The sequence below is a fragment of the Dromaius novaehollandiae genome, chromosome 2 (genome assembly GCF_036370855.1).
Source record: "Dromaius novaehollandiae isolate bDroNov1 chromosome 2, bDroNov1.hap1, whole genome shotgun sequence".
NCBI classification, from domain to species: Eukaryota; Metazoa; Chordata; class Aves; order Casuariiformes; family Dromaiidae; genus Dromaius; species Dromaius novaehollandiae.
Window position 1 is genome coordinate 70,788,469 of NC_088099.1, and position 18,643 is coordinate 70,807,111.

The following is an 18,643-nucleotide window of genomic DNA, read 5'->3' on the forward strand; positions in this document are numbered from 1 at the left end:
CACGGCAGCTCTGCAAAACTAGTAATAAAGACACTCTTTTGGCTACAAGAGTACCTAAACTGATTTCGTATGCTATTCCTCATACATTTTGTTGTTCACAAGGAGAAAAGGATGCTTTTGAATTGACCGTCATGTCTTTCTAAAAGTACACTTGAATAGTTCATTGGAAAAAAATTCACAAAACAAAACAAACCTGGCTATTATTCTTGTTCTTGAAAGGAGGCTTCTGTATTAATGTTTTTGATGTAAGTAATATTCTTTCTCTAGAACTGATAAAACATTGAAATTGATAGGGAATTCATTTTGTATACTGAGCCTTCATATTTTAAATCTCACTTCAGGTTCAAAATTGTACCTACTAAAATGCAGAGCTTTTTGAAAGCCACAGCTTCTCTTGAAAATAACTCTTTCAAAACCTTAAGGAGTCAGGCAGGGATTTGTTCTACCACCTATTGCCAAATATAGTCTCTGACAGCTTTTTTTTTGTTACGTAAAAAGCTAGATATGAGTCCAGTCTTAGAATACAAAGAAACCCATGCATGATGTATGACAAGAATTTAAAGAGGAAAATATCAGCTACTATCATGGCTCATTAATAGTAATTTATTACTCATAGCCAACATACATCATCAATGGATTTCAACGCCCTCACCCCAGTTGTTGCTATAGTGAGTTGGGTACTATTCAAACAGAGTGCCAGGGTTTTCCAACACACAACCCTTTTAAAGTAATAAAAAGTACCATAGATTTTGAGTCCAGTTTGGGGAATAATTATTATTCACAAAAATGATTTATTTAAAAATCAAAGGTGTCATTCCAATGCTTTCAGGAAAACTTTGTTTTCCATGTTCAAACCAGAAAATTGCCAAAACTGAATGAAAGAGAGGCAGTGAAGAGGTCATTAAAAACCTAACCAGCAGCATTGAACAATTAATTTAGAATCTGAAAGTTCTTCAGTAAAGTACATTTTTAACTAATGTTATGAAAGAAACAGAAATTTTATCCTTTTTTTATCTTGCTTTGTGGGTAAAGATAAATACATCTACAGTAGTTTGCAGGACCAGGACCAGTGCTGTTAGTAACTGACTAACTTTGCCATCGCAAGTAGCTTTCTCTATTTTTGCTAGTCTGCTCCTGATGTTGAAGTCAAACTTATGCGAACTGAGTCTTCTGCAGGGATCAGAATCTGAAGTATGTAAAACAGACGTAGACTGCAAGAAAGAGAAATAATCTGCAAGTAAGTTAGCTTTGTTTGGTTGCATTTATTTTCTATATTTTTTTAAAAAAATCTTAATTTATGATAGTAACATATTGACTATTGTGGCTCTGCTTCCATTTGTTAGAGGGAGAGAGAAGGAATCCAATAATCACTCATTTTGCTTTGTTCCTTTTTGTATTAGATCTGTGAAGCATGTTACTGAGAGGATGGACTTTTTTTTTTCCTCACCCGTTTCCATGGCAGATGACCTTACCTGTAGAAATAGTTCAGGCATTTTTTATAATATTGCTCATAGTTTGCTAGACTAAGTAAATTTTATTATGAAAACCAGCTTAGGTACTTTGATAGACCAGAGTATAAAAAATGATGCACTGTGACTTATGTTATGATCTGTAACCAAGAAGGGTAAAGATCTTCTGCCAAGGATAAAAATAAGATAATCCCATCAGACTGCCTGAACCTTCATGCAAGTGTCCTGAAAGCTCAAGCTAAGGAATTCTGTGCCCTAGCTTTGTTTGCTTCAAATACATTTTATACTACTGGGGAAAACTCCAGGACAAAAGAATGCTGCTCACGTTACATGGAGACTCTAAAAGGCCATGTGAGAAGGCCTGGGAAATGCTAGGCTGGATTTCATGCCATGATTAATTAAAAAAACACCCAGAGGAGGATCCACTTCATAAAAGACCAAAAAGGTAAGACTAGAATTAATACTGTCCAGCATGATTTCATGGAAAATAGATCTTTGTTAAACAAGCTTGCTTTCATTCTTTGATGATGATAAATTTGGCTGATATGCTAAAAGAGTAGATGTGGTACATTGAGACATTTAAAAAGCATTTGACTTTGTACAATGTTCTATTCTGACTTAAAAAACTAACACTATACCATGTCAATAAAACACATGTTAAATAGATTAAAATCTGGCTAGTTGACACGTAAGACAGGTAGTTGTCAATGGGGATTCATCACCAAGTGCAGGTGTTTCTCATGGGGTTCTGCAGGGACAGATACTGTGTTCAGCACACTACAGCACTTTGCTTGGTGTTCATGAAGTTAATATAAAATCATGGCTAATAGATTAACAGAACGGTAAATAATTATGAGGCCAATGCAGTCTTGTGTAGAGACTCTGCCCTTTGCCAAGCACTTCATCTTGATTTTTTTTCCCTCCACAGGGAGCTATGTATTTGAATTGTAGTGGGCTATGATATACACACATATTCACAGAAGGGCAGAGTAACTAATCAGTCAGGATCTTCTGGCCTTAAACTCTGTGAATCTAAAAACTGGTGGTGTCTCTCTGTGTTAGAAAATGTAGTGGAATAAGATTAATGGATTTGTGGGAAGATTTGGTGAAATTCACAGGGAAACTAAAGATTTTGATTTGTTGTTGTGGAACACAAAGGGTAGGAAAATGCTCACATTTATCATTGGGATAGGCTGGTTATACACCTGATTGAGTCAGATTGTGAAAAGTGTGGACTAGAGGGCAGATATCATGTCTATGTCATCAAGGGAATGTGATGTAGAGAGTGCTAAGCTGATGGCCTGAGTCATTGCTGTCCTCATGACGCAGAGGCAGCAGCACCTGGTGGAGTTCCTCACCTGGGTCTAGGTCCACCTTAGCCCAGCATTGCACCTTCCCAAGTTAACCTGCCTCAAACCAGTCAGTCCTGACTTTTGGTGGGTTTTATGTCATCCGTTCATACTGGGACCAGACACCATTTATATCAAACCAGCTCAGGGAACTCTGTGCTCCCAGTTTGGGTGTGAACACGGCAGGTCACATGTGGATACGACCAGAAGAGGCTTTCATGTTCACCAGACAGTTTATCTCTGAGATGAAGGAGACAGATCTGTGGCTCTTGCTGGGACATTTGTGGACTTTGCAAATATAATGACAAGAAATAAATTCTGATCAGAGACATCAACTGGCAATTATAGTCCTTTGGGCAAGACTTCACAGCGGTGGTCCTTACTTTTTAGTGTCCAAGATTGCTGCTGGACGAATAACATGCAACAGAGAGTATCAGACTTTGTTTCTTCTATTGGCCTTAATCTTAACCTTTTATTTCTCGGGACTGTGAACAATACCGGCAGGGCTTGTGGGCAACATCTTGCCCCTCTCCCCTCCAAAAGGCTAGACATCGTTACAGTGAAGCAGTATACTGACTGCACTCTTCCTATATCTGCACCATCATACACAAACCCATTTTGCAGTAAGGCTTCCAGTTTTCTACAGGATTAGTGTTAGCAAGTATAAGTCCTGCATTAGCTTCACTTATATAGAGATAGATAGATATACATAGCTACTTTAAAGGAAGATTTTACTAAATTAAAATAAAAGAATACAGGAATGTATTAAGTGTCAGTTCCTAGAAGGAGGAAGGATATACCCCTTAAGGCTTTGGGGTAGCTGAAATTGAACTTGCGAGCCAGCATACAGAAAAATTCAACCCCAAGGTATTTTCAAAACTCGATGCCAGTCTGATTCAAAATAGTTTCTTTTCTGGCAAAAAAAATCTGTTTTTGAGAAGGTAGTGGGGAACTAAAACATTCCCCTTATAGGAGGGGAACTTTTTGTTTGCTAATTTGAGGACTAGGAAATTTTTTTTTGTCTTACTTATTTCTTTGGAAATCTTTCCCTTGCCTGAAAGGGAGGGCAGTATTTTGCCTCTGCTGATATAGCTTTCACTATTACCAAAAGACACAGAAGCTTAGGAAAGACATTCTTTCACTCTAATATATTAATACATTTCAACATTTCAGATTTATGTTTATTTACTTACTCTATTTTCCTCTTTCACTGACACTTATCTAATACTTCATCCTATCTTTTTCCTGAAACAGAGCTCACTAAAGGCCATCAGGATATTCAGCACATACAACAGGTGTTTTTCAGCAAAATCTTATATGTCTAATTAAAAATGCAAAACCACAAAAGACATGAACTGGAGTATAGCTATGCATGTTTCCAAGCCATATCGACAGTTACTGATTCATGTTTCCTCGCTTTGTAGATACTGCAGCATTTATGTCTCCATTTATTTCTTGTTATATGTTATTCTTGGTGAACATAGGGTATGTCACATTACCTAAAAGACTGTCCTATCTGCTTTTTTTGAGTAGTTACAGTAGCAAATGAATTGTCTGTAAGCTCAGAAGTTATTGCTTCTATCAGATCACATTCATAATCTACTGTTAAGTTCTGCAACTCACTTTCCCTGCCAACGATGAACCTTCGGAAAGCTCACAAAGCGACATTTGAAAGCCTCTTGTCCCTGCAAATTCTATTTCCTGGTCAAAGGTGCAAAAGTGTATTACGCAGGTGCTCAGTGTGGGAAAAGAGAACAAATTCTGCTTGAAACATTCCTTGTGCTGTCCCACCAAAGTTTATGTGTTGAAGGAGGGTATTCAATCAAGGCAGCACCTTGTTCTGCTTGTCAGATTCAGACTGTGGACAAGCACTTGCATTAGGGGTACACTAATAAATGAATTTAGAAAAGATCAGCACAAACTGCTAGAATTTCTTGCAGGTAATCACTCTGTTTTCTAAAACATCAACAAAACCACCAATTTACCAAAAATATAAGATTTAAAAAAAATTTTTTTAGAAGGTTGAACAGATATACATCAAGAAATCCCAAAAGAGAGGCCATAGAAGATACCTTTGTTCAACAGTAAAAATTACCATTGATTCTCTCATTGTGCCATCCACTTTCTAACATATTTGGAGCAAGCTGAGAGGAGTCTACTTTCAGGAAGATTGTGGGTACAGTTGGACAGTAGACAAACAATTTGGAATTTTCCTTTTGGCAGGAATCACTGTTCATATCTGTAATGCTATGTGTGTATGTATAGACATTATTATGTGATTTTCTTGCTACTTACCTGTAGTTAAGCAGCCATTTCTTTGGATGGATGTATTGTTATGTTTATTAATGTCTAATTATCAGTGATTTTTTTGCTGTTGCTTTCCCAACATTTGTCTTATAGCAACAACATCATGGATTTAATTAATGACTAATGGATGTGTTTAAATATCTCCAGAGCCTTGTTCCATAAAACTTGTACCGACTGTAATTCATCAGAAGTCCCTGATATATAAAAAAATAGGTGTACCTATTAATGCTTGCTTTTAAGTTTTTTTTTTTTTTTTTTTTTTTTTTTTGTGAGAGCACAGAGTTTATTGAAGGAGTTAACCTTTACGCATTTTTGGAGCTAGTCACAAAACAAAAAGAAAGAGATAAGTTGCAGAAACAGAAAGGTAAAATCACTTGTTATATCTATTAGGTGTACATGGTTGCACTGAGAAAAATGATGCTAAAATAACAACATTTACAATAAATGCTAATAAAAAGGTCTGTCTTTTGTATCCAGTTGTGGCTTTTGTATCCATGTACTCTTATTTATATTTTTGGTTCAAAATCAAAAGCACCATGGAAAAGACAACAGAACTCCAATTTCCTTTCAATCCATTCATTTTCCATTGTGCTTTCCCCCCGGGACTATTTTCATATGTTCCTCTCACAGCATTAAAAGATGCCTGCAACAATCTCAAGTGATCTCAACAGTCACTTCTTACTCAGGAGTTAGTTCCTTGGATTTGTTAGTATGGGCTTAGACTTAGTTCCACCAGCTAAGCAGTTAAACATTTTGCATGCATACCAAATCTGAGCCTCCCTCTTAATATGTCAGAAAAAATGCTATTAGGTGAATAGGAACTTTGCCTACAAACATATAGGAAAAAAGCTTCCCAGTGCATAAAGGACTGGAGATTAAGCAAACAGGGCAAATAAGAGCCAGAAAGGTACTTAGAGGTGTCATTTCCATTGGTCTGCAGTCAGCATCCTGAGGAACGTGAGTGCTTTTGTGGGTCTGGCCCTAGGGTTCAGCCTGACAAAAGGACTCCTGTCCTTTGGGGCTCCTGGCTGTGATGCCCAGCACCAGGTTCCTGACTGGAGAAGTGGAATTTGATATGCAGAGTTGTGTATTAGGAGATGCCTCGTCCTAGAAAAAAAAAGAAAAATAAATCCAGCTGGTTTGTGTGTTTCAGTAGTGGCTGTGATATTGAGCACTAGAGTTAATGCTTCTAGCTTATGAGTACTGGTTTGAGAGACTAAAATTTTCTTCATTATTTTCACTGAGTGGTGTTTAGCAGCAGCATTTATCTCATAAAGTTCAGATTTCACCACAGTAATTTGCTGCCCTTGGACTCTGCTATGGAAGATCAGAGTTTGGACACAGTCATGGTGGAAGTCAGAAGTGCTTCCTCCCTCCCATGCCAGGCTGCAGACTTCAGCTGTTTTGGGGTTCAATGGCAGCTCAGATCCTCCCAGCTTCTCTTTCTGTCCACCTCTTGCATCCCTCGGGAGAGATGAGACAAATGCTAGGAGAGAAACTAGGCACGCAAGCTGACAGAAAAGCTTCCTTGTGGTAAAGACAAAGGAATAAACTGGCTGAGGAGGTTGTATGTAAAGATCTCCAATGATGAAAATGCCAGAGCCTAGACAATATTTGTCAGGAATGACATAAATGTAGTTGATTTTGCTTTAGGGAATGAGGCTGGACAAGATGACCTCTTGAGGTATTTTCCAGACCTTTGGCTCCGTAAACTGTATTTGAACTGACAAGGAAACTATAGGCAGAATGTTTTAAAAGAAACACATTATCTGACCTGTCTGGGGATCACGTGCCCCCTTGCTTATTTCCTGTAACAACTCTGGACTCATCTATATAAGATACTATGTTGTCTGCGCACTGATTGCCTGAGGCCAACCCATTTTATGCAGGGATACCTGGCATTCGTTGTAAGGTAGTTGACTCAACAGAGCTTTGATTTTTAACCATCTAAAAGCTAAAAGGTCTTACTTGAGGGTCTTGATGCTAGACCCTAATGTCCAAAGAGAATTTAGATTTACCAAACACTTTCAGGGGGGTTCAAATATCTCCTGCTTAAGGCACTGCTGAAACTTCATTAACAAGTGTTTGGACTGGAGTGGGTCATTAGGGATGGAAATTAAAATGTTCAGTAAAGTTTTGTAGATGTGCTGCAGGACAGGACAAAGCATATGTTTATAACCTGGGAAATAAAATGTGAAAGAAAATAAAGATTACAACAAGCCTGTCAGAAATACAAAGAATTTGTATCTGCAGTATTGTTTGTCCTGTGAAGGAAACCATGGCATGTATTTCTTAGTAATGTCAGCTGATGGAGCTGAGACCATAAAATGTTCCTTGCCACTAGCAGAACATTTCTATTGCTAGTTATTGATCATATTGCTAGTTATTGTGGAAACATATATTATAAATTGCATTCCTTTTTTTTTTGTTTTTCCTTATGTGGAAAAAGTTGCTCTGTGGTGATGCAGAGGAAGCTACTGCCACAGAAATTCTCTGGAGAAACAGGAGGGCACATTTCCTTTCCATAGCATATGTTTCATGTGCCAAATGACAGGCAGGCAAACAGGCTTGTCAAACGTCTTGCTTTTTCAAGAATCCTTGTTTGTATGTGATGACCCGCTTCTGGCTCATGGTCCGCAAGTCTCAGACCAGTTGAAATAGCATGCTATTCAATGATGGTGTGTTGGTACTGCAGATGATAGATGGGTGCATAAGGAAGTAGACAGAATTGCATATGCTTTGAAACAGTGTTCAAAATCACTGGCTAAACTCAACTGTTAACACGGCAGGGAAGACAGTCAGGCATTTAAAACTATCTTTAAGTGCACAGGAAAATAAAATCAGAAACTGGAAAATGCCAAGAGGTTGACAAAAGCTGGTCACGACTTGTCACAAATCAAAATGCTCCAGACACAAGAAGTCTTTGTCTTGCTTTTGATACTATGATAATTTAATTTGTAGCCTTCAGTTCCATAACACTTTATTTCTACATTTATACTCCTGATTGGGTTAAGTGATTGTTGTCGTTTTTGTTTTTTTTCAATCTGCAGGAGAAATAACAAAATGCCACCTCCACACCTCATCTCATCTGAGGGATGCATCTGGCCCCCAATTTTTATCATTGTAAGGGTCTTCCCTTCCTTTCAGCTCCCTGACTTTTGTTTTTTTAGTACAATAATGCAGAAACATTAATAATTCATGTTCTTGTCTTGCTTTCATTTTCCTCCTCCAAGGCTCTGTCACAGCTAAGCCATAAGCTCTGAGCAAAATGTTGTGCACGGTTCCATCGAGAGCCTTGATGCGTTCTTTGGTTTCTTTTCAAGGAGAAGCACCTTTGGAAGGGTTGGTGCAATGTTTCACCTGGCAGCCAGGTGTGGGTAGTCCAGGTGGCACACTAGGAGTGGGGGAGGTGGGATGTGTGGAGTCATTTCCCACCTGCTGCCTCCTTGGCCCCATATCGCAGGTCTTGCTGGCTTGAATGTGGCGGGGTGATGTGAAGCCTCCTCCTTGTGCAAGGGCCAAGAGCCAGGAAGGGGCTGTCAGTGCTCCATTTCCACTGCTGCTCAAAACTTCAGTTGTCATTTCTCCCCTCTCAAACACTTCTTGTAGCTACAAGTGTGACCATCATTCCTCAGTCCTTTGGAATTTCTCTTTTTTTTTGGTATCTGCAATTTATCACTTTTTCTTTTTGCCTTTCCCCACATGCACTCACTCTTTTTCTGTTCCATTTTTCAGCATTCATCCCATCACCCCAGCTCTGCCCAGTACCTTCTCCTGGGCCCTCCCATCGTTACCAGTTTCCCTTTTAGTCCTCCGTCATCACTACAGCAACACCTCTCTCATGCTCTCATCCAGCTTTTCCTGACTTTTGGACCTGTTGTTCAGTCATCTCTCTTACTGCAGGGATGTCCAGCTGCAGCTGGCTTCTTATTACAAACCTATTTGCTAACAGCGAATTCTTGCTACTGCATTGTCTCAGTGTGCTCTCTCTCGCCTCCTCTTTCTCTCTCGGCCGTCTGCCTTTTCCACTGACTTTTTTTGCAAAGACTTGTTGCTACAGTCTCTGTTCGTCAGTGGTCGTCCATCTCTATAGAAAAGCAAAATGCGACATTAAGATTACTGTTTTGTTTAGATAAGAGCATTTCAAGCACTGGTTTACACTACTGATTAAATGCTTTCCATACTGAAATACCAAAATATGCTTTCAAACTGGATGGCTTATATTTTAAATTAAAAAAAAAAACAAAAAACCACCCTTGTTTTTCCTCAAAACAGTAACAAGAGCTCAACAGCAGATATTACTGTTTATTATATGAAAATGTATTTTTTAATGTTTTCCAGCATAGGGCAGTAGTCAACTAGTATTCTCCCCCCCAAACAGATCAGACTGAAATTTCTTGAGCTTACTTTCTCCTGAATTTTGCTATAGTAATACAGATGGAGGACAAAAGGAGTTTTCTATTGAAATGCTTTCCTGGCAGAAAGCGAAGAGTCTGCAATATCACTGTATTAAATGGAAAGCATTCCATTTTGCAACAAAAGAAAAAATAATAATGGATTTTTTGTGGAAGTAAAATAAATATTCATTTTGAATCACTTTGCAGTATCTAATTTTGAGGGACCAGCCTGTAATGTTTCATTTCAATCACTTCAATATTGAGCTCTACTTCCCTATCCCAGTATCTTGTTCCTGCTACCTGCAGTTTCTACTGATAGAGTCTATGTGAAAATACAGTGTTCCTCTCCTCCACAGTACAGAGCTCCAGCAGTCTCCTGCAGTATAGTGGCTGTGCACTGTTAGCTTGCTGACTCTAAAGATATTTAAATATACAGAGAAGACACAGCTTTAAACAAGATTTTTAGTGGCTCTGTAACTGAGCAGTAAAAAGCTCTTTATAATCAGTGCATTTGATTTTAAATCTTAGTAGACTAAGAATATTTTGTTTTATTTTTGTTTTATTTTTGTTTTTCAAGATGCTTTCATTGTTCAGTTGTTTCTGAACAGAAAAAAATAAGGACATAGATATAGAAAGATAAATTTATCTATGAAAAAAAGACCCAGATCAGTGAAAGGTTAGGAAGCAAAGTCAAAGTTACAAAGCCTAAGGTTATTATACTTTACAAATTTCTCTTCTCCCTGAAGTATTGTATTTCATATACTGTATTTTAAGTGACTCCAAGAAGAGAATATTAAAAGATATGCTGACTAGAAAACTGTGCCAGTAATAAGTGATCTTGAATCCTGGAAGCCTTATACGTGATGATTTCCCCCTGTGCTGGGAACATTGTTCTGAAAATAAATGATTAGCCAAAATCTTTCTTTAGCTAGAATTTTGATTAGCATCTCAAATTTCTTCCAAGTAGCCTACAGACAGGGAAAGCATTAGAAGCTTCTTTTTCCTAGTTTTTAAATTGACCCTTCCTTCCAAGATGTATATTCGAGTCAAAGTAAATGTCTCTATTAAAGAGGTCAAAATGAATTGTTTCATGTTTGGGGAGTAAGCAGAACCAAATATGACGTTTGTTCTGTGTGCAGCTAACAGCATCTTCAATTTTGTCCAGTCTTTTGGCACTTCCATTCCACCCGCTCACTATCCAGCACCACTTCATTGATCTTCACCTGGTGCTTTGCAGCACTGAGAGAGCAGCTCTGCAGTCAACTGAGAGTACTGACAATCTCTTCCAGCCACAGATTGAACTCTGATAATACCCCAAATTTCCAACAGATATATTACTTGAAAGACATGTGCCTCTACTCAGTAGAATTAAAATCTTCCCACAGGATAATCGCCATTTACCCTCCCCCATGGCGTGCCCACTGCTCCACTCCAGTGTCACACTGTGCAAGCATGACTGTTCGGCTAAGCTTACTGGTGCCTCTCTCCCTGCTTGCGAGTAACCCTTGTTTACTTCTAGGGGTGCAGCACTGTGGGGTCCTTCCATGTCAGCCATTCACAGGGTAACTGAAACTATAGGTCTTAGAGGAAGTTTTATTTTTATTTTTAGCAATGGGAGATGCAAGTGGAATGTATGGAAGATAAAGCCATTGAGTGTTTTTGCATGCACCAGGTGCTCAGAGAGTATTCGGGGGAAGCCTCACTGCATACTTGACAATAAATGACTGTCATCAGAGGCTAGATCCTGCGTCACTCGTCGGACCCGTAGTCTGACTTAACACAGTCACTCTTTATGTTCCTGCTGTGTACACGGTTCACATGGTCTTTCTCAAGCAGCTACTGCCAGGAACAAGATGCTGGAATAAATGATGCTTTGGTCAGATCCAGCAGCAGGTTTCTTGCCTCAGAATATATATCATCACTCTTTTTGCTTTTGTTTCACTAGGAAACACTGGAAGCGTTATGATATTACACAGAATGGTGTATTTTCTGTCTTCTCCAACTTTTTTCCATTCTCTGTGTAACAGTCAGCTGCAATGTCTGAGACCTCACAAGACATTTTGAAGATACTTTTTTAAGCCTCACAGCAAAGTTTGCCTTCCTCCTCACATCAGGTAGCACTTTATTTTTATGCTTCCGGGCTTTCAGATTATTCCCCCTGTAGTAGAAATGTGTATGAAGTCAGGTACTGTTCACTGAGCTGTTATTTTGTTTTTTATTAGCAGAATATTATAAAGCCCTTTAAAAAAAAAAGCTGTAAAAATATCAGAAAGCTTTAACTTTGCAAAAATTATTGAGATTAATCATCTTCTATCTATTATTTTCAATGAACATGGGGTAATTAAACAAGTATGAAAAGGCATAAAGAAGATGGAGAATCTGGTCCCTCAGTTTTGACTCTCAGAATGGTCTGTCACAACAATGTAATCTCCTACCTTTAATGGTCAATTACACTGCCCTTTAAGCTGATTTTCATTTTTTCCAGCTTGTGCAAACAAAAGAGATGGGCTTCACAGTATCATGTCTATCTTGGTTATGATACAAAACCAAAATTAATCTTCTTGATTCTAGTTACTTACAAAATGCACCTTACATTAGAAACAGCAGCCAACTGCATGTTAAGTCATTTTTTGGGAAAAACGGCAAGTTTTTTACCAAGTGATGTATTTGTTTAATCCACCTTTCCATTAGGGCACCTGGATCTATAACTTCATGTGATAAAATAAGTGTTATTCATATATGAGTGAACATAGTATACTGTTCCTTCTTGTGGGACTTACCACTGTTACTAGGGGACTCTTTTCTTTTACTGGAAGCAGTTAGGAAAATCTCAGCAGGCCTTGGTACAATTATCGTGGCCTCTGGTTTCCATCTAGTGCACTTCCAGCTTTGCTCTTCCTAGCCAGTGGGAATTTAGCAAACTACTTGGAAGGAGATCTGGTCACTGAGGCATCAAAATCTACCTTCTTCTCGCACACAAGAAGGTCTGGACATGGCCTGAGAGCTGCACTGTGCCTTTTCACACAGTGATCTCATCAGGGAAAGAGTCCCAGGGATGGGACACGGCATCCAAAAATAAACACCTCTCAGTACTTTCATTGCAAGGGTTTATTCTCTTTTCTCCCTTTGTCTAGGCTCAGGAAATTGGGTAAGGTATCTTGCTTGCTTGGCCATGTTTAGGAAAAAGTGATAATTTTAATGGATGCTCCAAGTTTATTAACTTTTCCCTAGCTACCATGAGCAAAGGCAGGGAGCGAGCTCTTGAAACATCTCTCTTCCTAGTAGATCAAACCTACAGATGCCTGTGACAGAAATATTTGAAAGCATGATTAAATGAAGTCGTCTGAGCCAGGCGCATTTTGAAAAATAAGCACTATATTGCTTCAATTTGCTGTAAATAGTAATTTACTTTGGTTATTTCCTCTAATTACAGTGTTCCATCTTTACACAAGGCTGTATTTAGGAACAAAGGGACCAGTGTCACTGTAAGGTGTATGCTATAATAGACACATTTGTATTAGGCTTCAATAGAAGTCTACTGTGTATCCAGCAATTCTATGGCTCTTTTGACCACCGACCTGTTTCTGTTAATGTATTTTTTTAATACATGCTCATTTAGGCTGAATAGTTATCTTTCTGGTTCTGCTATGAAGTTCGTTAGACACTTCAGCTATTACCATACAGTCTTCTCACTGTTCTCATAAACAATATCATGATAAAACAGAATTAGAATAGCCTCTGCTCTGTTATGTAAAATTCTAGGGAAAACACTACAAAAGCAAATTTTTAACCTAACAAGCATTATAAATTAGCCAATTGTTCCAATTTTTTTTTTTATGAAGAAACAGGAAATAAAGTTATCTAGCAAACCTATTTATACACAGTAGGTAACCCTGGGTTGCAGGCAGTGCTAATAAACAAAGAGTGACAAGCTATTTCTTTTAATGACAAGCTGACATATTTATTTTTATTATTTCACAAAAGTATTCACCAGACTCATCTGTCACAATAAAACCTTATTCTCCCTCCCTGCAGCTTGTAACCTTACCAAGAGCCAGGTTGAGAAAAAAAACAAAACTAAACAAAACAAAAACCCTTTAAAACAACCTTCTTGGAATCAAAAAAGATATTTGAGGGCCTGCAGTTTACTGAAACAGAACACAAAATTTAAGATTTTTCCTTATGAATAAAGGTGCATATTGCTTGGTTTTGCAAAGTTAAATTACAGCCACATAAAGTGATTTTTATATTAAAAATCAACTTTATGTTATGCTGTAGTTACCTTTCTATTTCTCCAGGAATGGGAATGCTGATTTCTTTGGAATCTGACTGATCTTTTTACCTGAAAAAGACACTTCACAACTTATAAATCAAACAGTTCCTTTAGAAGTGATAGAGCCTCTCATAGTGTTTAAAAACTGCAATACTGTATTTTAGCTGTAAACTAAGTTACCATAAAATGGGCTTATTTTTCTGTATTTAGTGTGATGTTTTCCAGTAATAGTATTTTCTACAACAAAAATGAAAATTCAGTTTTGATCAAAGAAATAATTGTCTTAGTTTTGTTAAATGCATATTTTTGCTATTTGTCAATTGGGTAATGCTGACATGGCTGTATAAAATAATTTTGAATGGCATGAACTAGAATTTTGAGGAGTTACAGATCAAGGTTTTACTATCTAGAAAAGAGGTAGATTTCTGCTTTCTGAGACTGAGCATGCAGATATTGTGTATGCAAATGTCACACTGGAAAAGAATGAATATCTGTTTTGCAAGCCACTTAATGGAAAGCCTATTTATTAATTCAGTCCTCTAAATGAAATTGCATTAAACCATGGAACTATTTAGTTGACAAAAGATTTTCTTTTCGGTGTCCGTTTTTTTGGAATTATTTTACATAGGTGTTTGATACAGCGTATTCTGAACACTCAAAAAATCCCTAGAAATGTAATGGTAGTTTGAAATATGCAAGAAATTCAGGGCTAGATCTAAAAAGGGAAATAGAATGATAGTGTAATGTGACAAGAGTGAGGCTTTTGTATGTTCATGGGTATGTATTTGCTTTCTGCCACTTATAACAGTTGTTTGGTCATGGGAAATACGTTACTAAGAAAGGAAGTTTGATATTTATTGAAAGAATTATGTTGTAACAACTAGAGATACAATAAGGACTTTTAGCCTCATAAGGTTGTCATTGGTGTAACCACAAATTTATATACTATAAAAAAATTCAGTTGCAGTGAAGATAAATAGGAAAAATACTTCTTAAATGCTCCAAATCCCATGTATTAATTTCATTGTACAGCATAACCCATGAGCCACACAGTAAATAGATCTTTCAGTTTCACAGAAGAGCTGCTTACTTTGAAGAAGTATCCAACTGACTAAACGTTTAAGAGTCCTGGGGATTATATAACCTCAGCATTACATATAAGCCTTTCTGAGAGTTTATAACAATTTTGCTAACACAAAAGCAAAGGTAACCAATCCGTTTGAAAAATTATGACACCAACATCCATTTTATTAAATGCTTGAAAGCATTTTATATCATGTCCATACTACTTTCTTGAAAATGTGCTATTTTTGAATGTGAGCTAATATAAAAATACTGTCACAGTCTCTTGTGTGAAATCAAACTTTGTGGAAAATCCATTGTCTTCTTTTTGTCATTGCTTTTATTAAAAATAAAAAAACACACACTTTTTTAGATGTCCTGAATCCTGCCAGTTCCATGTGAAGTGTTTTATGATACCTGCATTTTATGGGTTAAAAAAAAAAAAAAAAACATAGTTTTTGCATTAACATGGATATACTAGAAAAGTGCTGTTGTTGAGTGAGCTACCTATTCCAGTCCATTCATGAATGAATAATGTTAGAATTAACATGAGCTATAGTGCATTATTTATTATTTCTCTGGATTTGATGCTTAACAGAGGTGTTAAAGGTCTAATGCCTTTTAAATGTAATTCATTTCCCTTCATTATGTATTTTGCTGACTGAAAGAGACCCTTCACTTTTCTATTCTTCTGCCTTTGTGGTTTTTTTCTTTTTTTGGAAATACTTCTTAAAATTAGAGCACTATTAACATTATTTTAAAGTTATTAGTTAAAGAATTAGAACAATTAGTTAAAAGCATGTGATTATTTACTTTAGTGAAGACCTGAAGTAAATTTGAAATGCAAGTATTTGGTTAGTGTCTGCAATTGCATCATTAAAGTGAAAAACAAAATTCTGCTCTTTTGCCGTGAATTCTATTTCTGAAAGTTCAAGACTAGCAGTAAAGCAACCAGGCTGAAAGCCTGGCACTATTGAAGTAATGGGAATTTCACTCACAGTAGCATAACCCCATTCAATGATTGTTTGTTCGTGTTTAAACAAGATTCTTATTTGTGTTGCTAAAGACTCATGATTAATATTTTATGATTCATAATACACAGTGCTGAAACTTGGTGAACCAGGCAGTAAAATAAGTATTTCCTAAGAAGCATTTTCAGTATGAGCAAAACTGTCTAAGTATTGCTCAGAAGAGGCTATTCAAATGCATTTGCACTCCAGAGGGATCCATATAGCAATTAAGAGTATCAGTTACATGCTGGGAAAACTCCCTTTTCAATTGTAAAAATCTAGGTATTGTTTATCGAGAGCAAATTGAACAGTGAAAGCCTCCAGATTTTTACAAGCTCTGTAAGAATGCTTTCTCACCTGTGGGTTTATCTGATTATCACTCTTAGAGCCATGAGGCTTTTGGCAAGACTTACAAATTCCTGCCATGACTTCTGTGTACTAAAAACAAACTGCTGGCAAGTACTCTTGGCAAGCTTCGCGTTCACAGTGAGTCTTCTGCAAAAAATGTTTCGGTCCTTAATCATTTTGGAGAACAATTGCTTCCCCAAGGCTTTTGTCTGCAATTTGAGTTGATGTGTCTCTTCTACAGAGATGCCCTGTGACAAGTCCCACTTCACTTTAATTTGGAATGAAGTATTCACTTAATCTCTAATTCTCAAAACACGTTTTCAAGAGTTTCCACAATTTCTCCGAAGTTCCTTATATATCTCTTTGTAACTCTCCAAATTATAGCTCTCCAGTATCCACACAATAGCCTGGAATCAGAGTCATAATCCTGAAAAGAAAACCCAAAGCAACCAAAACTACAGGTACCCAACCTGCAGGGGATAAGAAAAGGTGCAGAGTGAGAAGGAACTGTGAACTGTGAAGCTCTGTGCATATTTCTAAGACATGTGATGACAGGATAGAGCAAGACTAAGTACCACCAGGTACCCCAGGTTTTCCTTAGATATTGAGTTAATGGGTATTCTGGCTCACATTATGTTTCATATTATTATTGCCATTGACAAACATTCTGAATGCAAACAGGAATTGTGACATTTCAGGCCTTCTGTAGCAGTGGATGTTGCTGTGAAAAGACAGATTGCTAGGTAATGAGGCTGGCTGATGAGACTAACCAGGCTTCGTCTCCTGTTCTTCATTGTAAGCAAACTCTGGTACTGCAGCTAACTGTCATGGCTCTCCAAGCTCTGCTTGCAGTATTTGCTTTTGAAGCTTAGCTGGGCATTTTGCATCTTGAAATCTGTATTTCAGGATCTGAATACTCATTTTTGCTGTCTTATCAATATTAGAGGGTAGTGCATAAATTAATAGTTATTAAATCCACTGAAGGATCCATAGCAAGACTAATCTGAATCTTTCTTCTGCAACAGGAGGTACAAGAAGGCAAAGCACATTTCATAGTCATTTAATGTCTGCTAGCTTTGTATAGCTAACCTGAGGAGGAAGGATAAGGAGGGAAAAGAATAGGAGGAGCCACAACTCAGATTCAGACAGTTTCATTCCCCCTTTTTTATAGCAGACTAATGTTTAGATCTACATAGCTTTATTTAACACCTGTTTATTCTGATGGTAATTAAGAACACAAGTAGGAGCTAGACAATAAAGTTTATATCTTTAGGAAACTTGGTCTATGTGATTTGAATAGTATTGGGCTGCAACTTGTTTCCCTAACGCTTCTGAATGCCTTTCAGCTAAAACTGAAAGGTAAAATATGAAACTGTAAAAAATAAATGAGGTAATAAGCTAATTGAGCATTAATAAACTACTTAATTAATTAAAATTTGGGAAAATCCATACTAAAATCGCATTCCTTGCAATAGTAAGACTATTTACAGCTACTTTCTATTTTGTATGAAAACCATAAGCTGCTTTAATTTGGAAAATGCACTTCTCTTAAAGTGTTTTAATTGTGTTGCATTGGAATGATTGCACAGAACTGGAAAAACACAGTTTTTTTTGAAAACCTATGTGATGTTTTTGTGTGTTTGTGCATGTTTACGATTTTCTTTTTTCTTGTTTTCTGAAATATGGAGGTGCAGAGTGTGTTTCTGGAGATTACCAAAAATCCCAAGCAAAAAACCCCCAAGCAACCTCCAAAATGCTCCGAGTTAAAAAATAAATGGCCTTGTAGCTAACACCCATTAACAAAACAAACAAACAAACCAAGGACTAAGCAGCAGAGGGCTGGAGTCAGCATCCAAAAGCATATTTGCGTGCCCTGGATCTGGTCATGACTGATGCATTGCACTCATCTGGCATTTGACAAACACTCTTTTGCAGGTACTTAACGTGATGACAAATTAACAAATGGAATAAATGGATTACAAAGCATTTACACAGTCATTTATGCCTTTTCCACATGCAGTCTGGACTACTACAAAGTGATCTGAGGCTAGCTACTAAGAGATATACAAGCTATACGAGGTGCAGCATGCAGCAGAGTGATTAATGCAGAAAGATTAATGAAGAGAATTTTGAAACAGTACCTTTTGTCTTATGCTATTTCCCCATTTTGCTATTAATAGGCACTGAAATCATAACCCTTATTTTATAAATCCTCAAAGGGCTGGCACTGGACTGCCACAGATAGCATTCTCTAAGCATCTCTGAAACAGCCTCTGATAAACGGGGACAAAAGAGATGATCATCCCAGAGCAAACATCTAAGAAGCAGGGTAAATTAGCCTGCGTGATGGTCTACTCTTATCATGCAGCAGTGCTTGTGGCTTCTCCATATCTTACTGCTTTGGCACTGTGTAAATCTTGGTGGGCTA

At 37.4% G+C, this 18,643-nt stretch overlaps 1 long non-coding RNA gene across 1 annotated transcript in view; it reads left to right on the forward strand.

Annotated features, from left to right (window-relative positions):
* The window catches only part of LOC112979590 (uncharacterized), a 52,864-nt gene that overhangs the window by 5,008 nt on the left and 29,213 nt on the right, over positions 1 to 18,643 (forward strand). Inside the window, exons 3-5 of the long non-coding RNA XR_003258215.2 lie at positions 1,128 to 1,237; positions 1,401 to 1,914; positions 4,073 to 8,248. This is a non-coding gene — a long non-coding RNA (uncharacterized LOC112979590). The remainder of the gene's footprint in view (positions 1 to 1,127; positions 1,238 to 1,400; positions 1,915 to 4,072; positions 8,249 to 18,643) is intronic.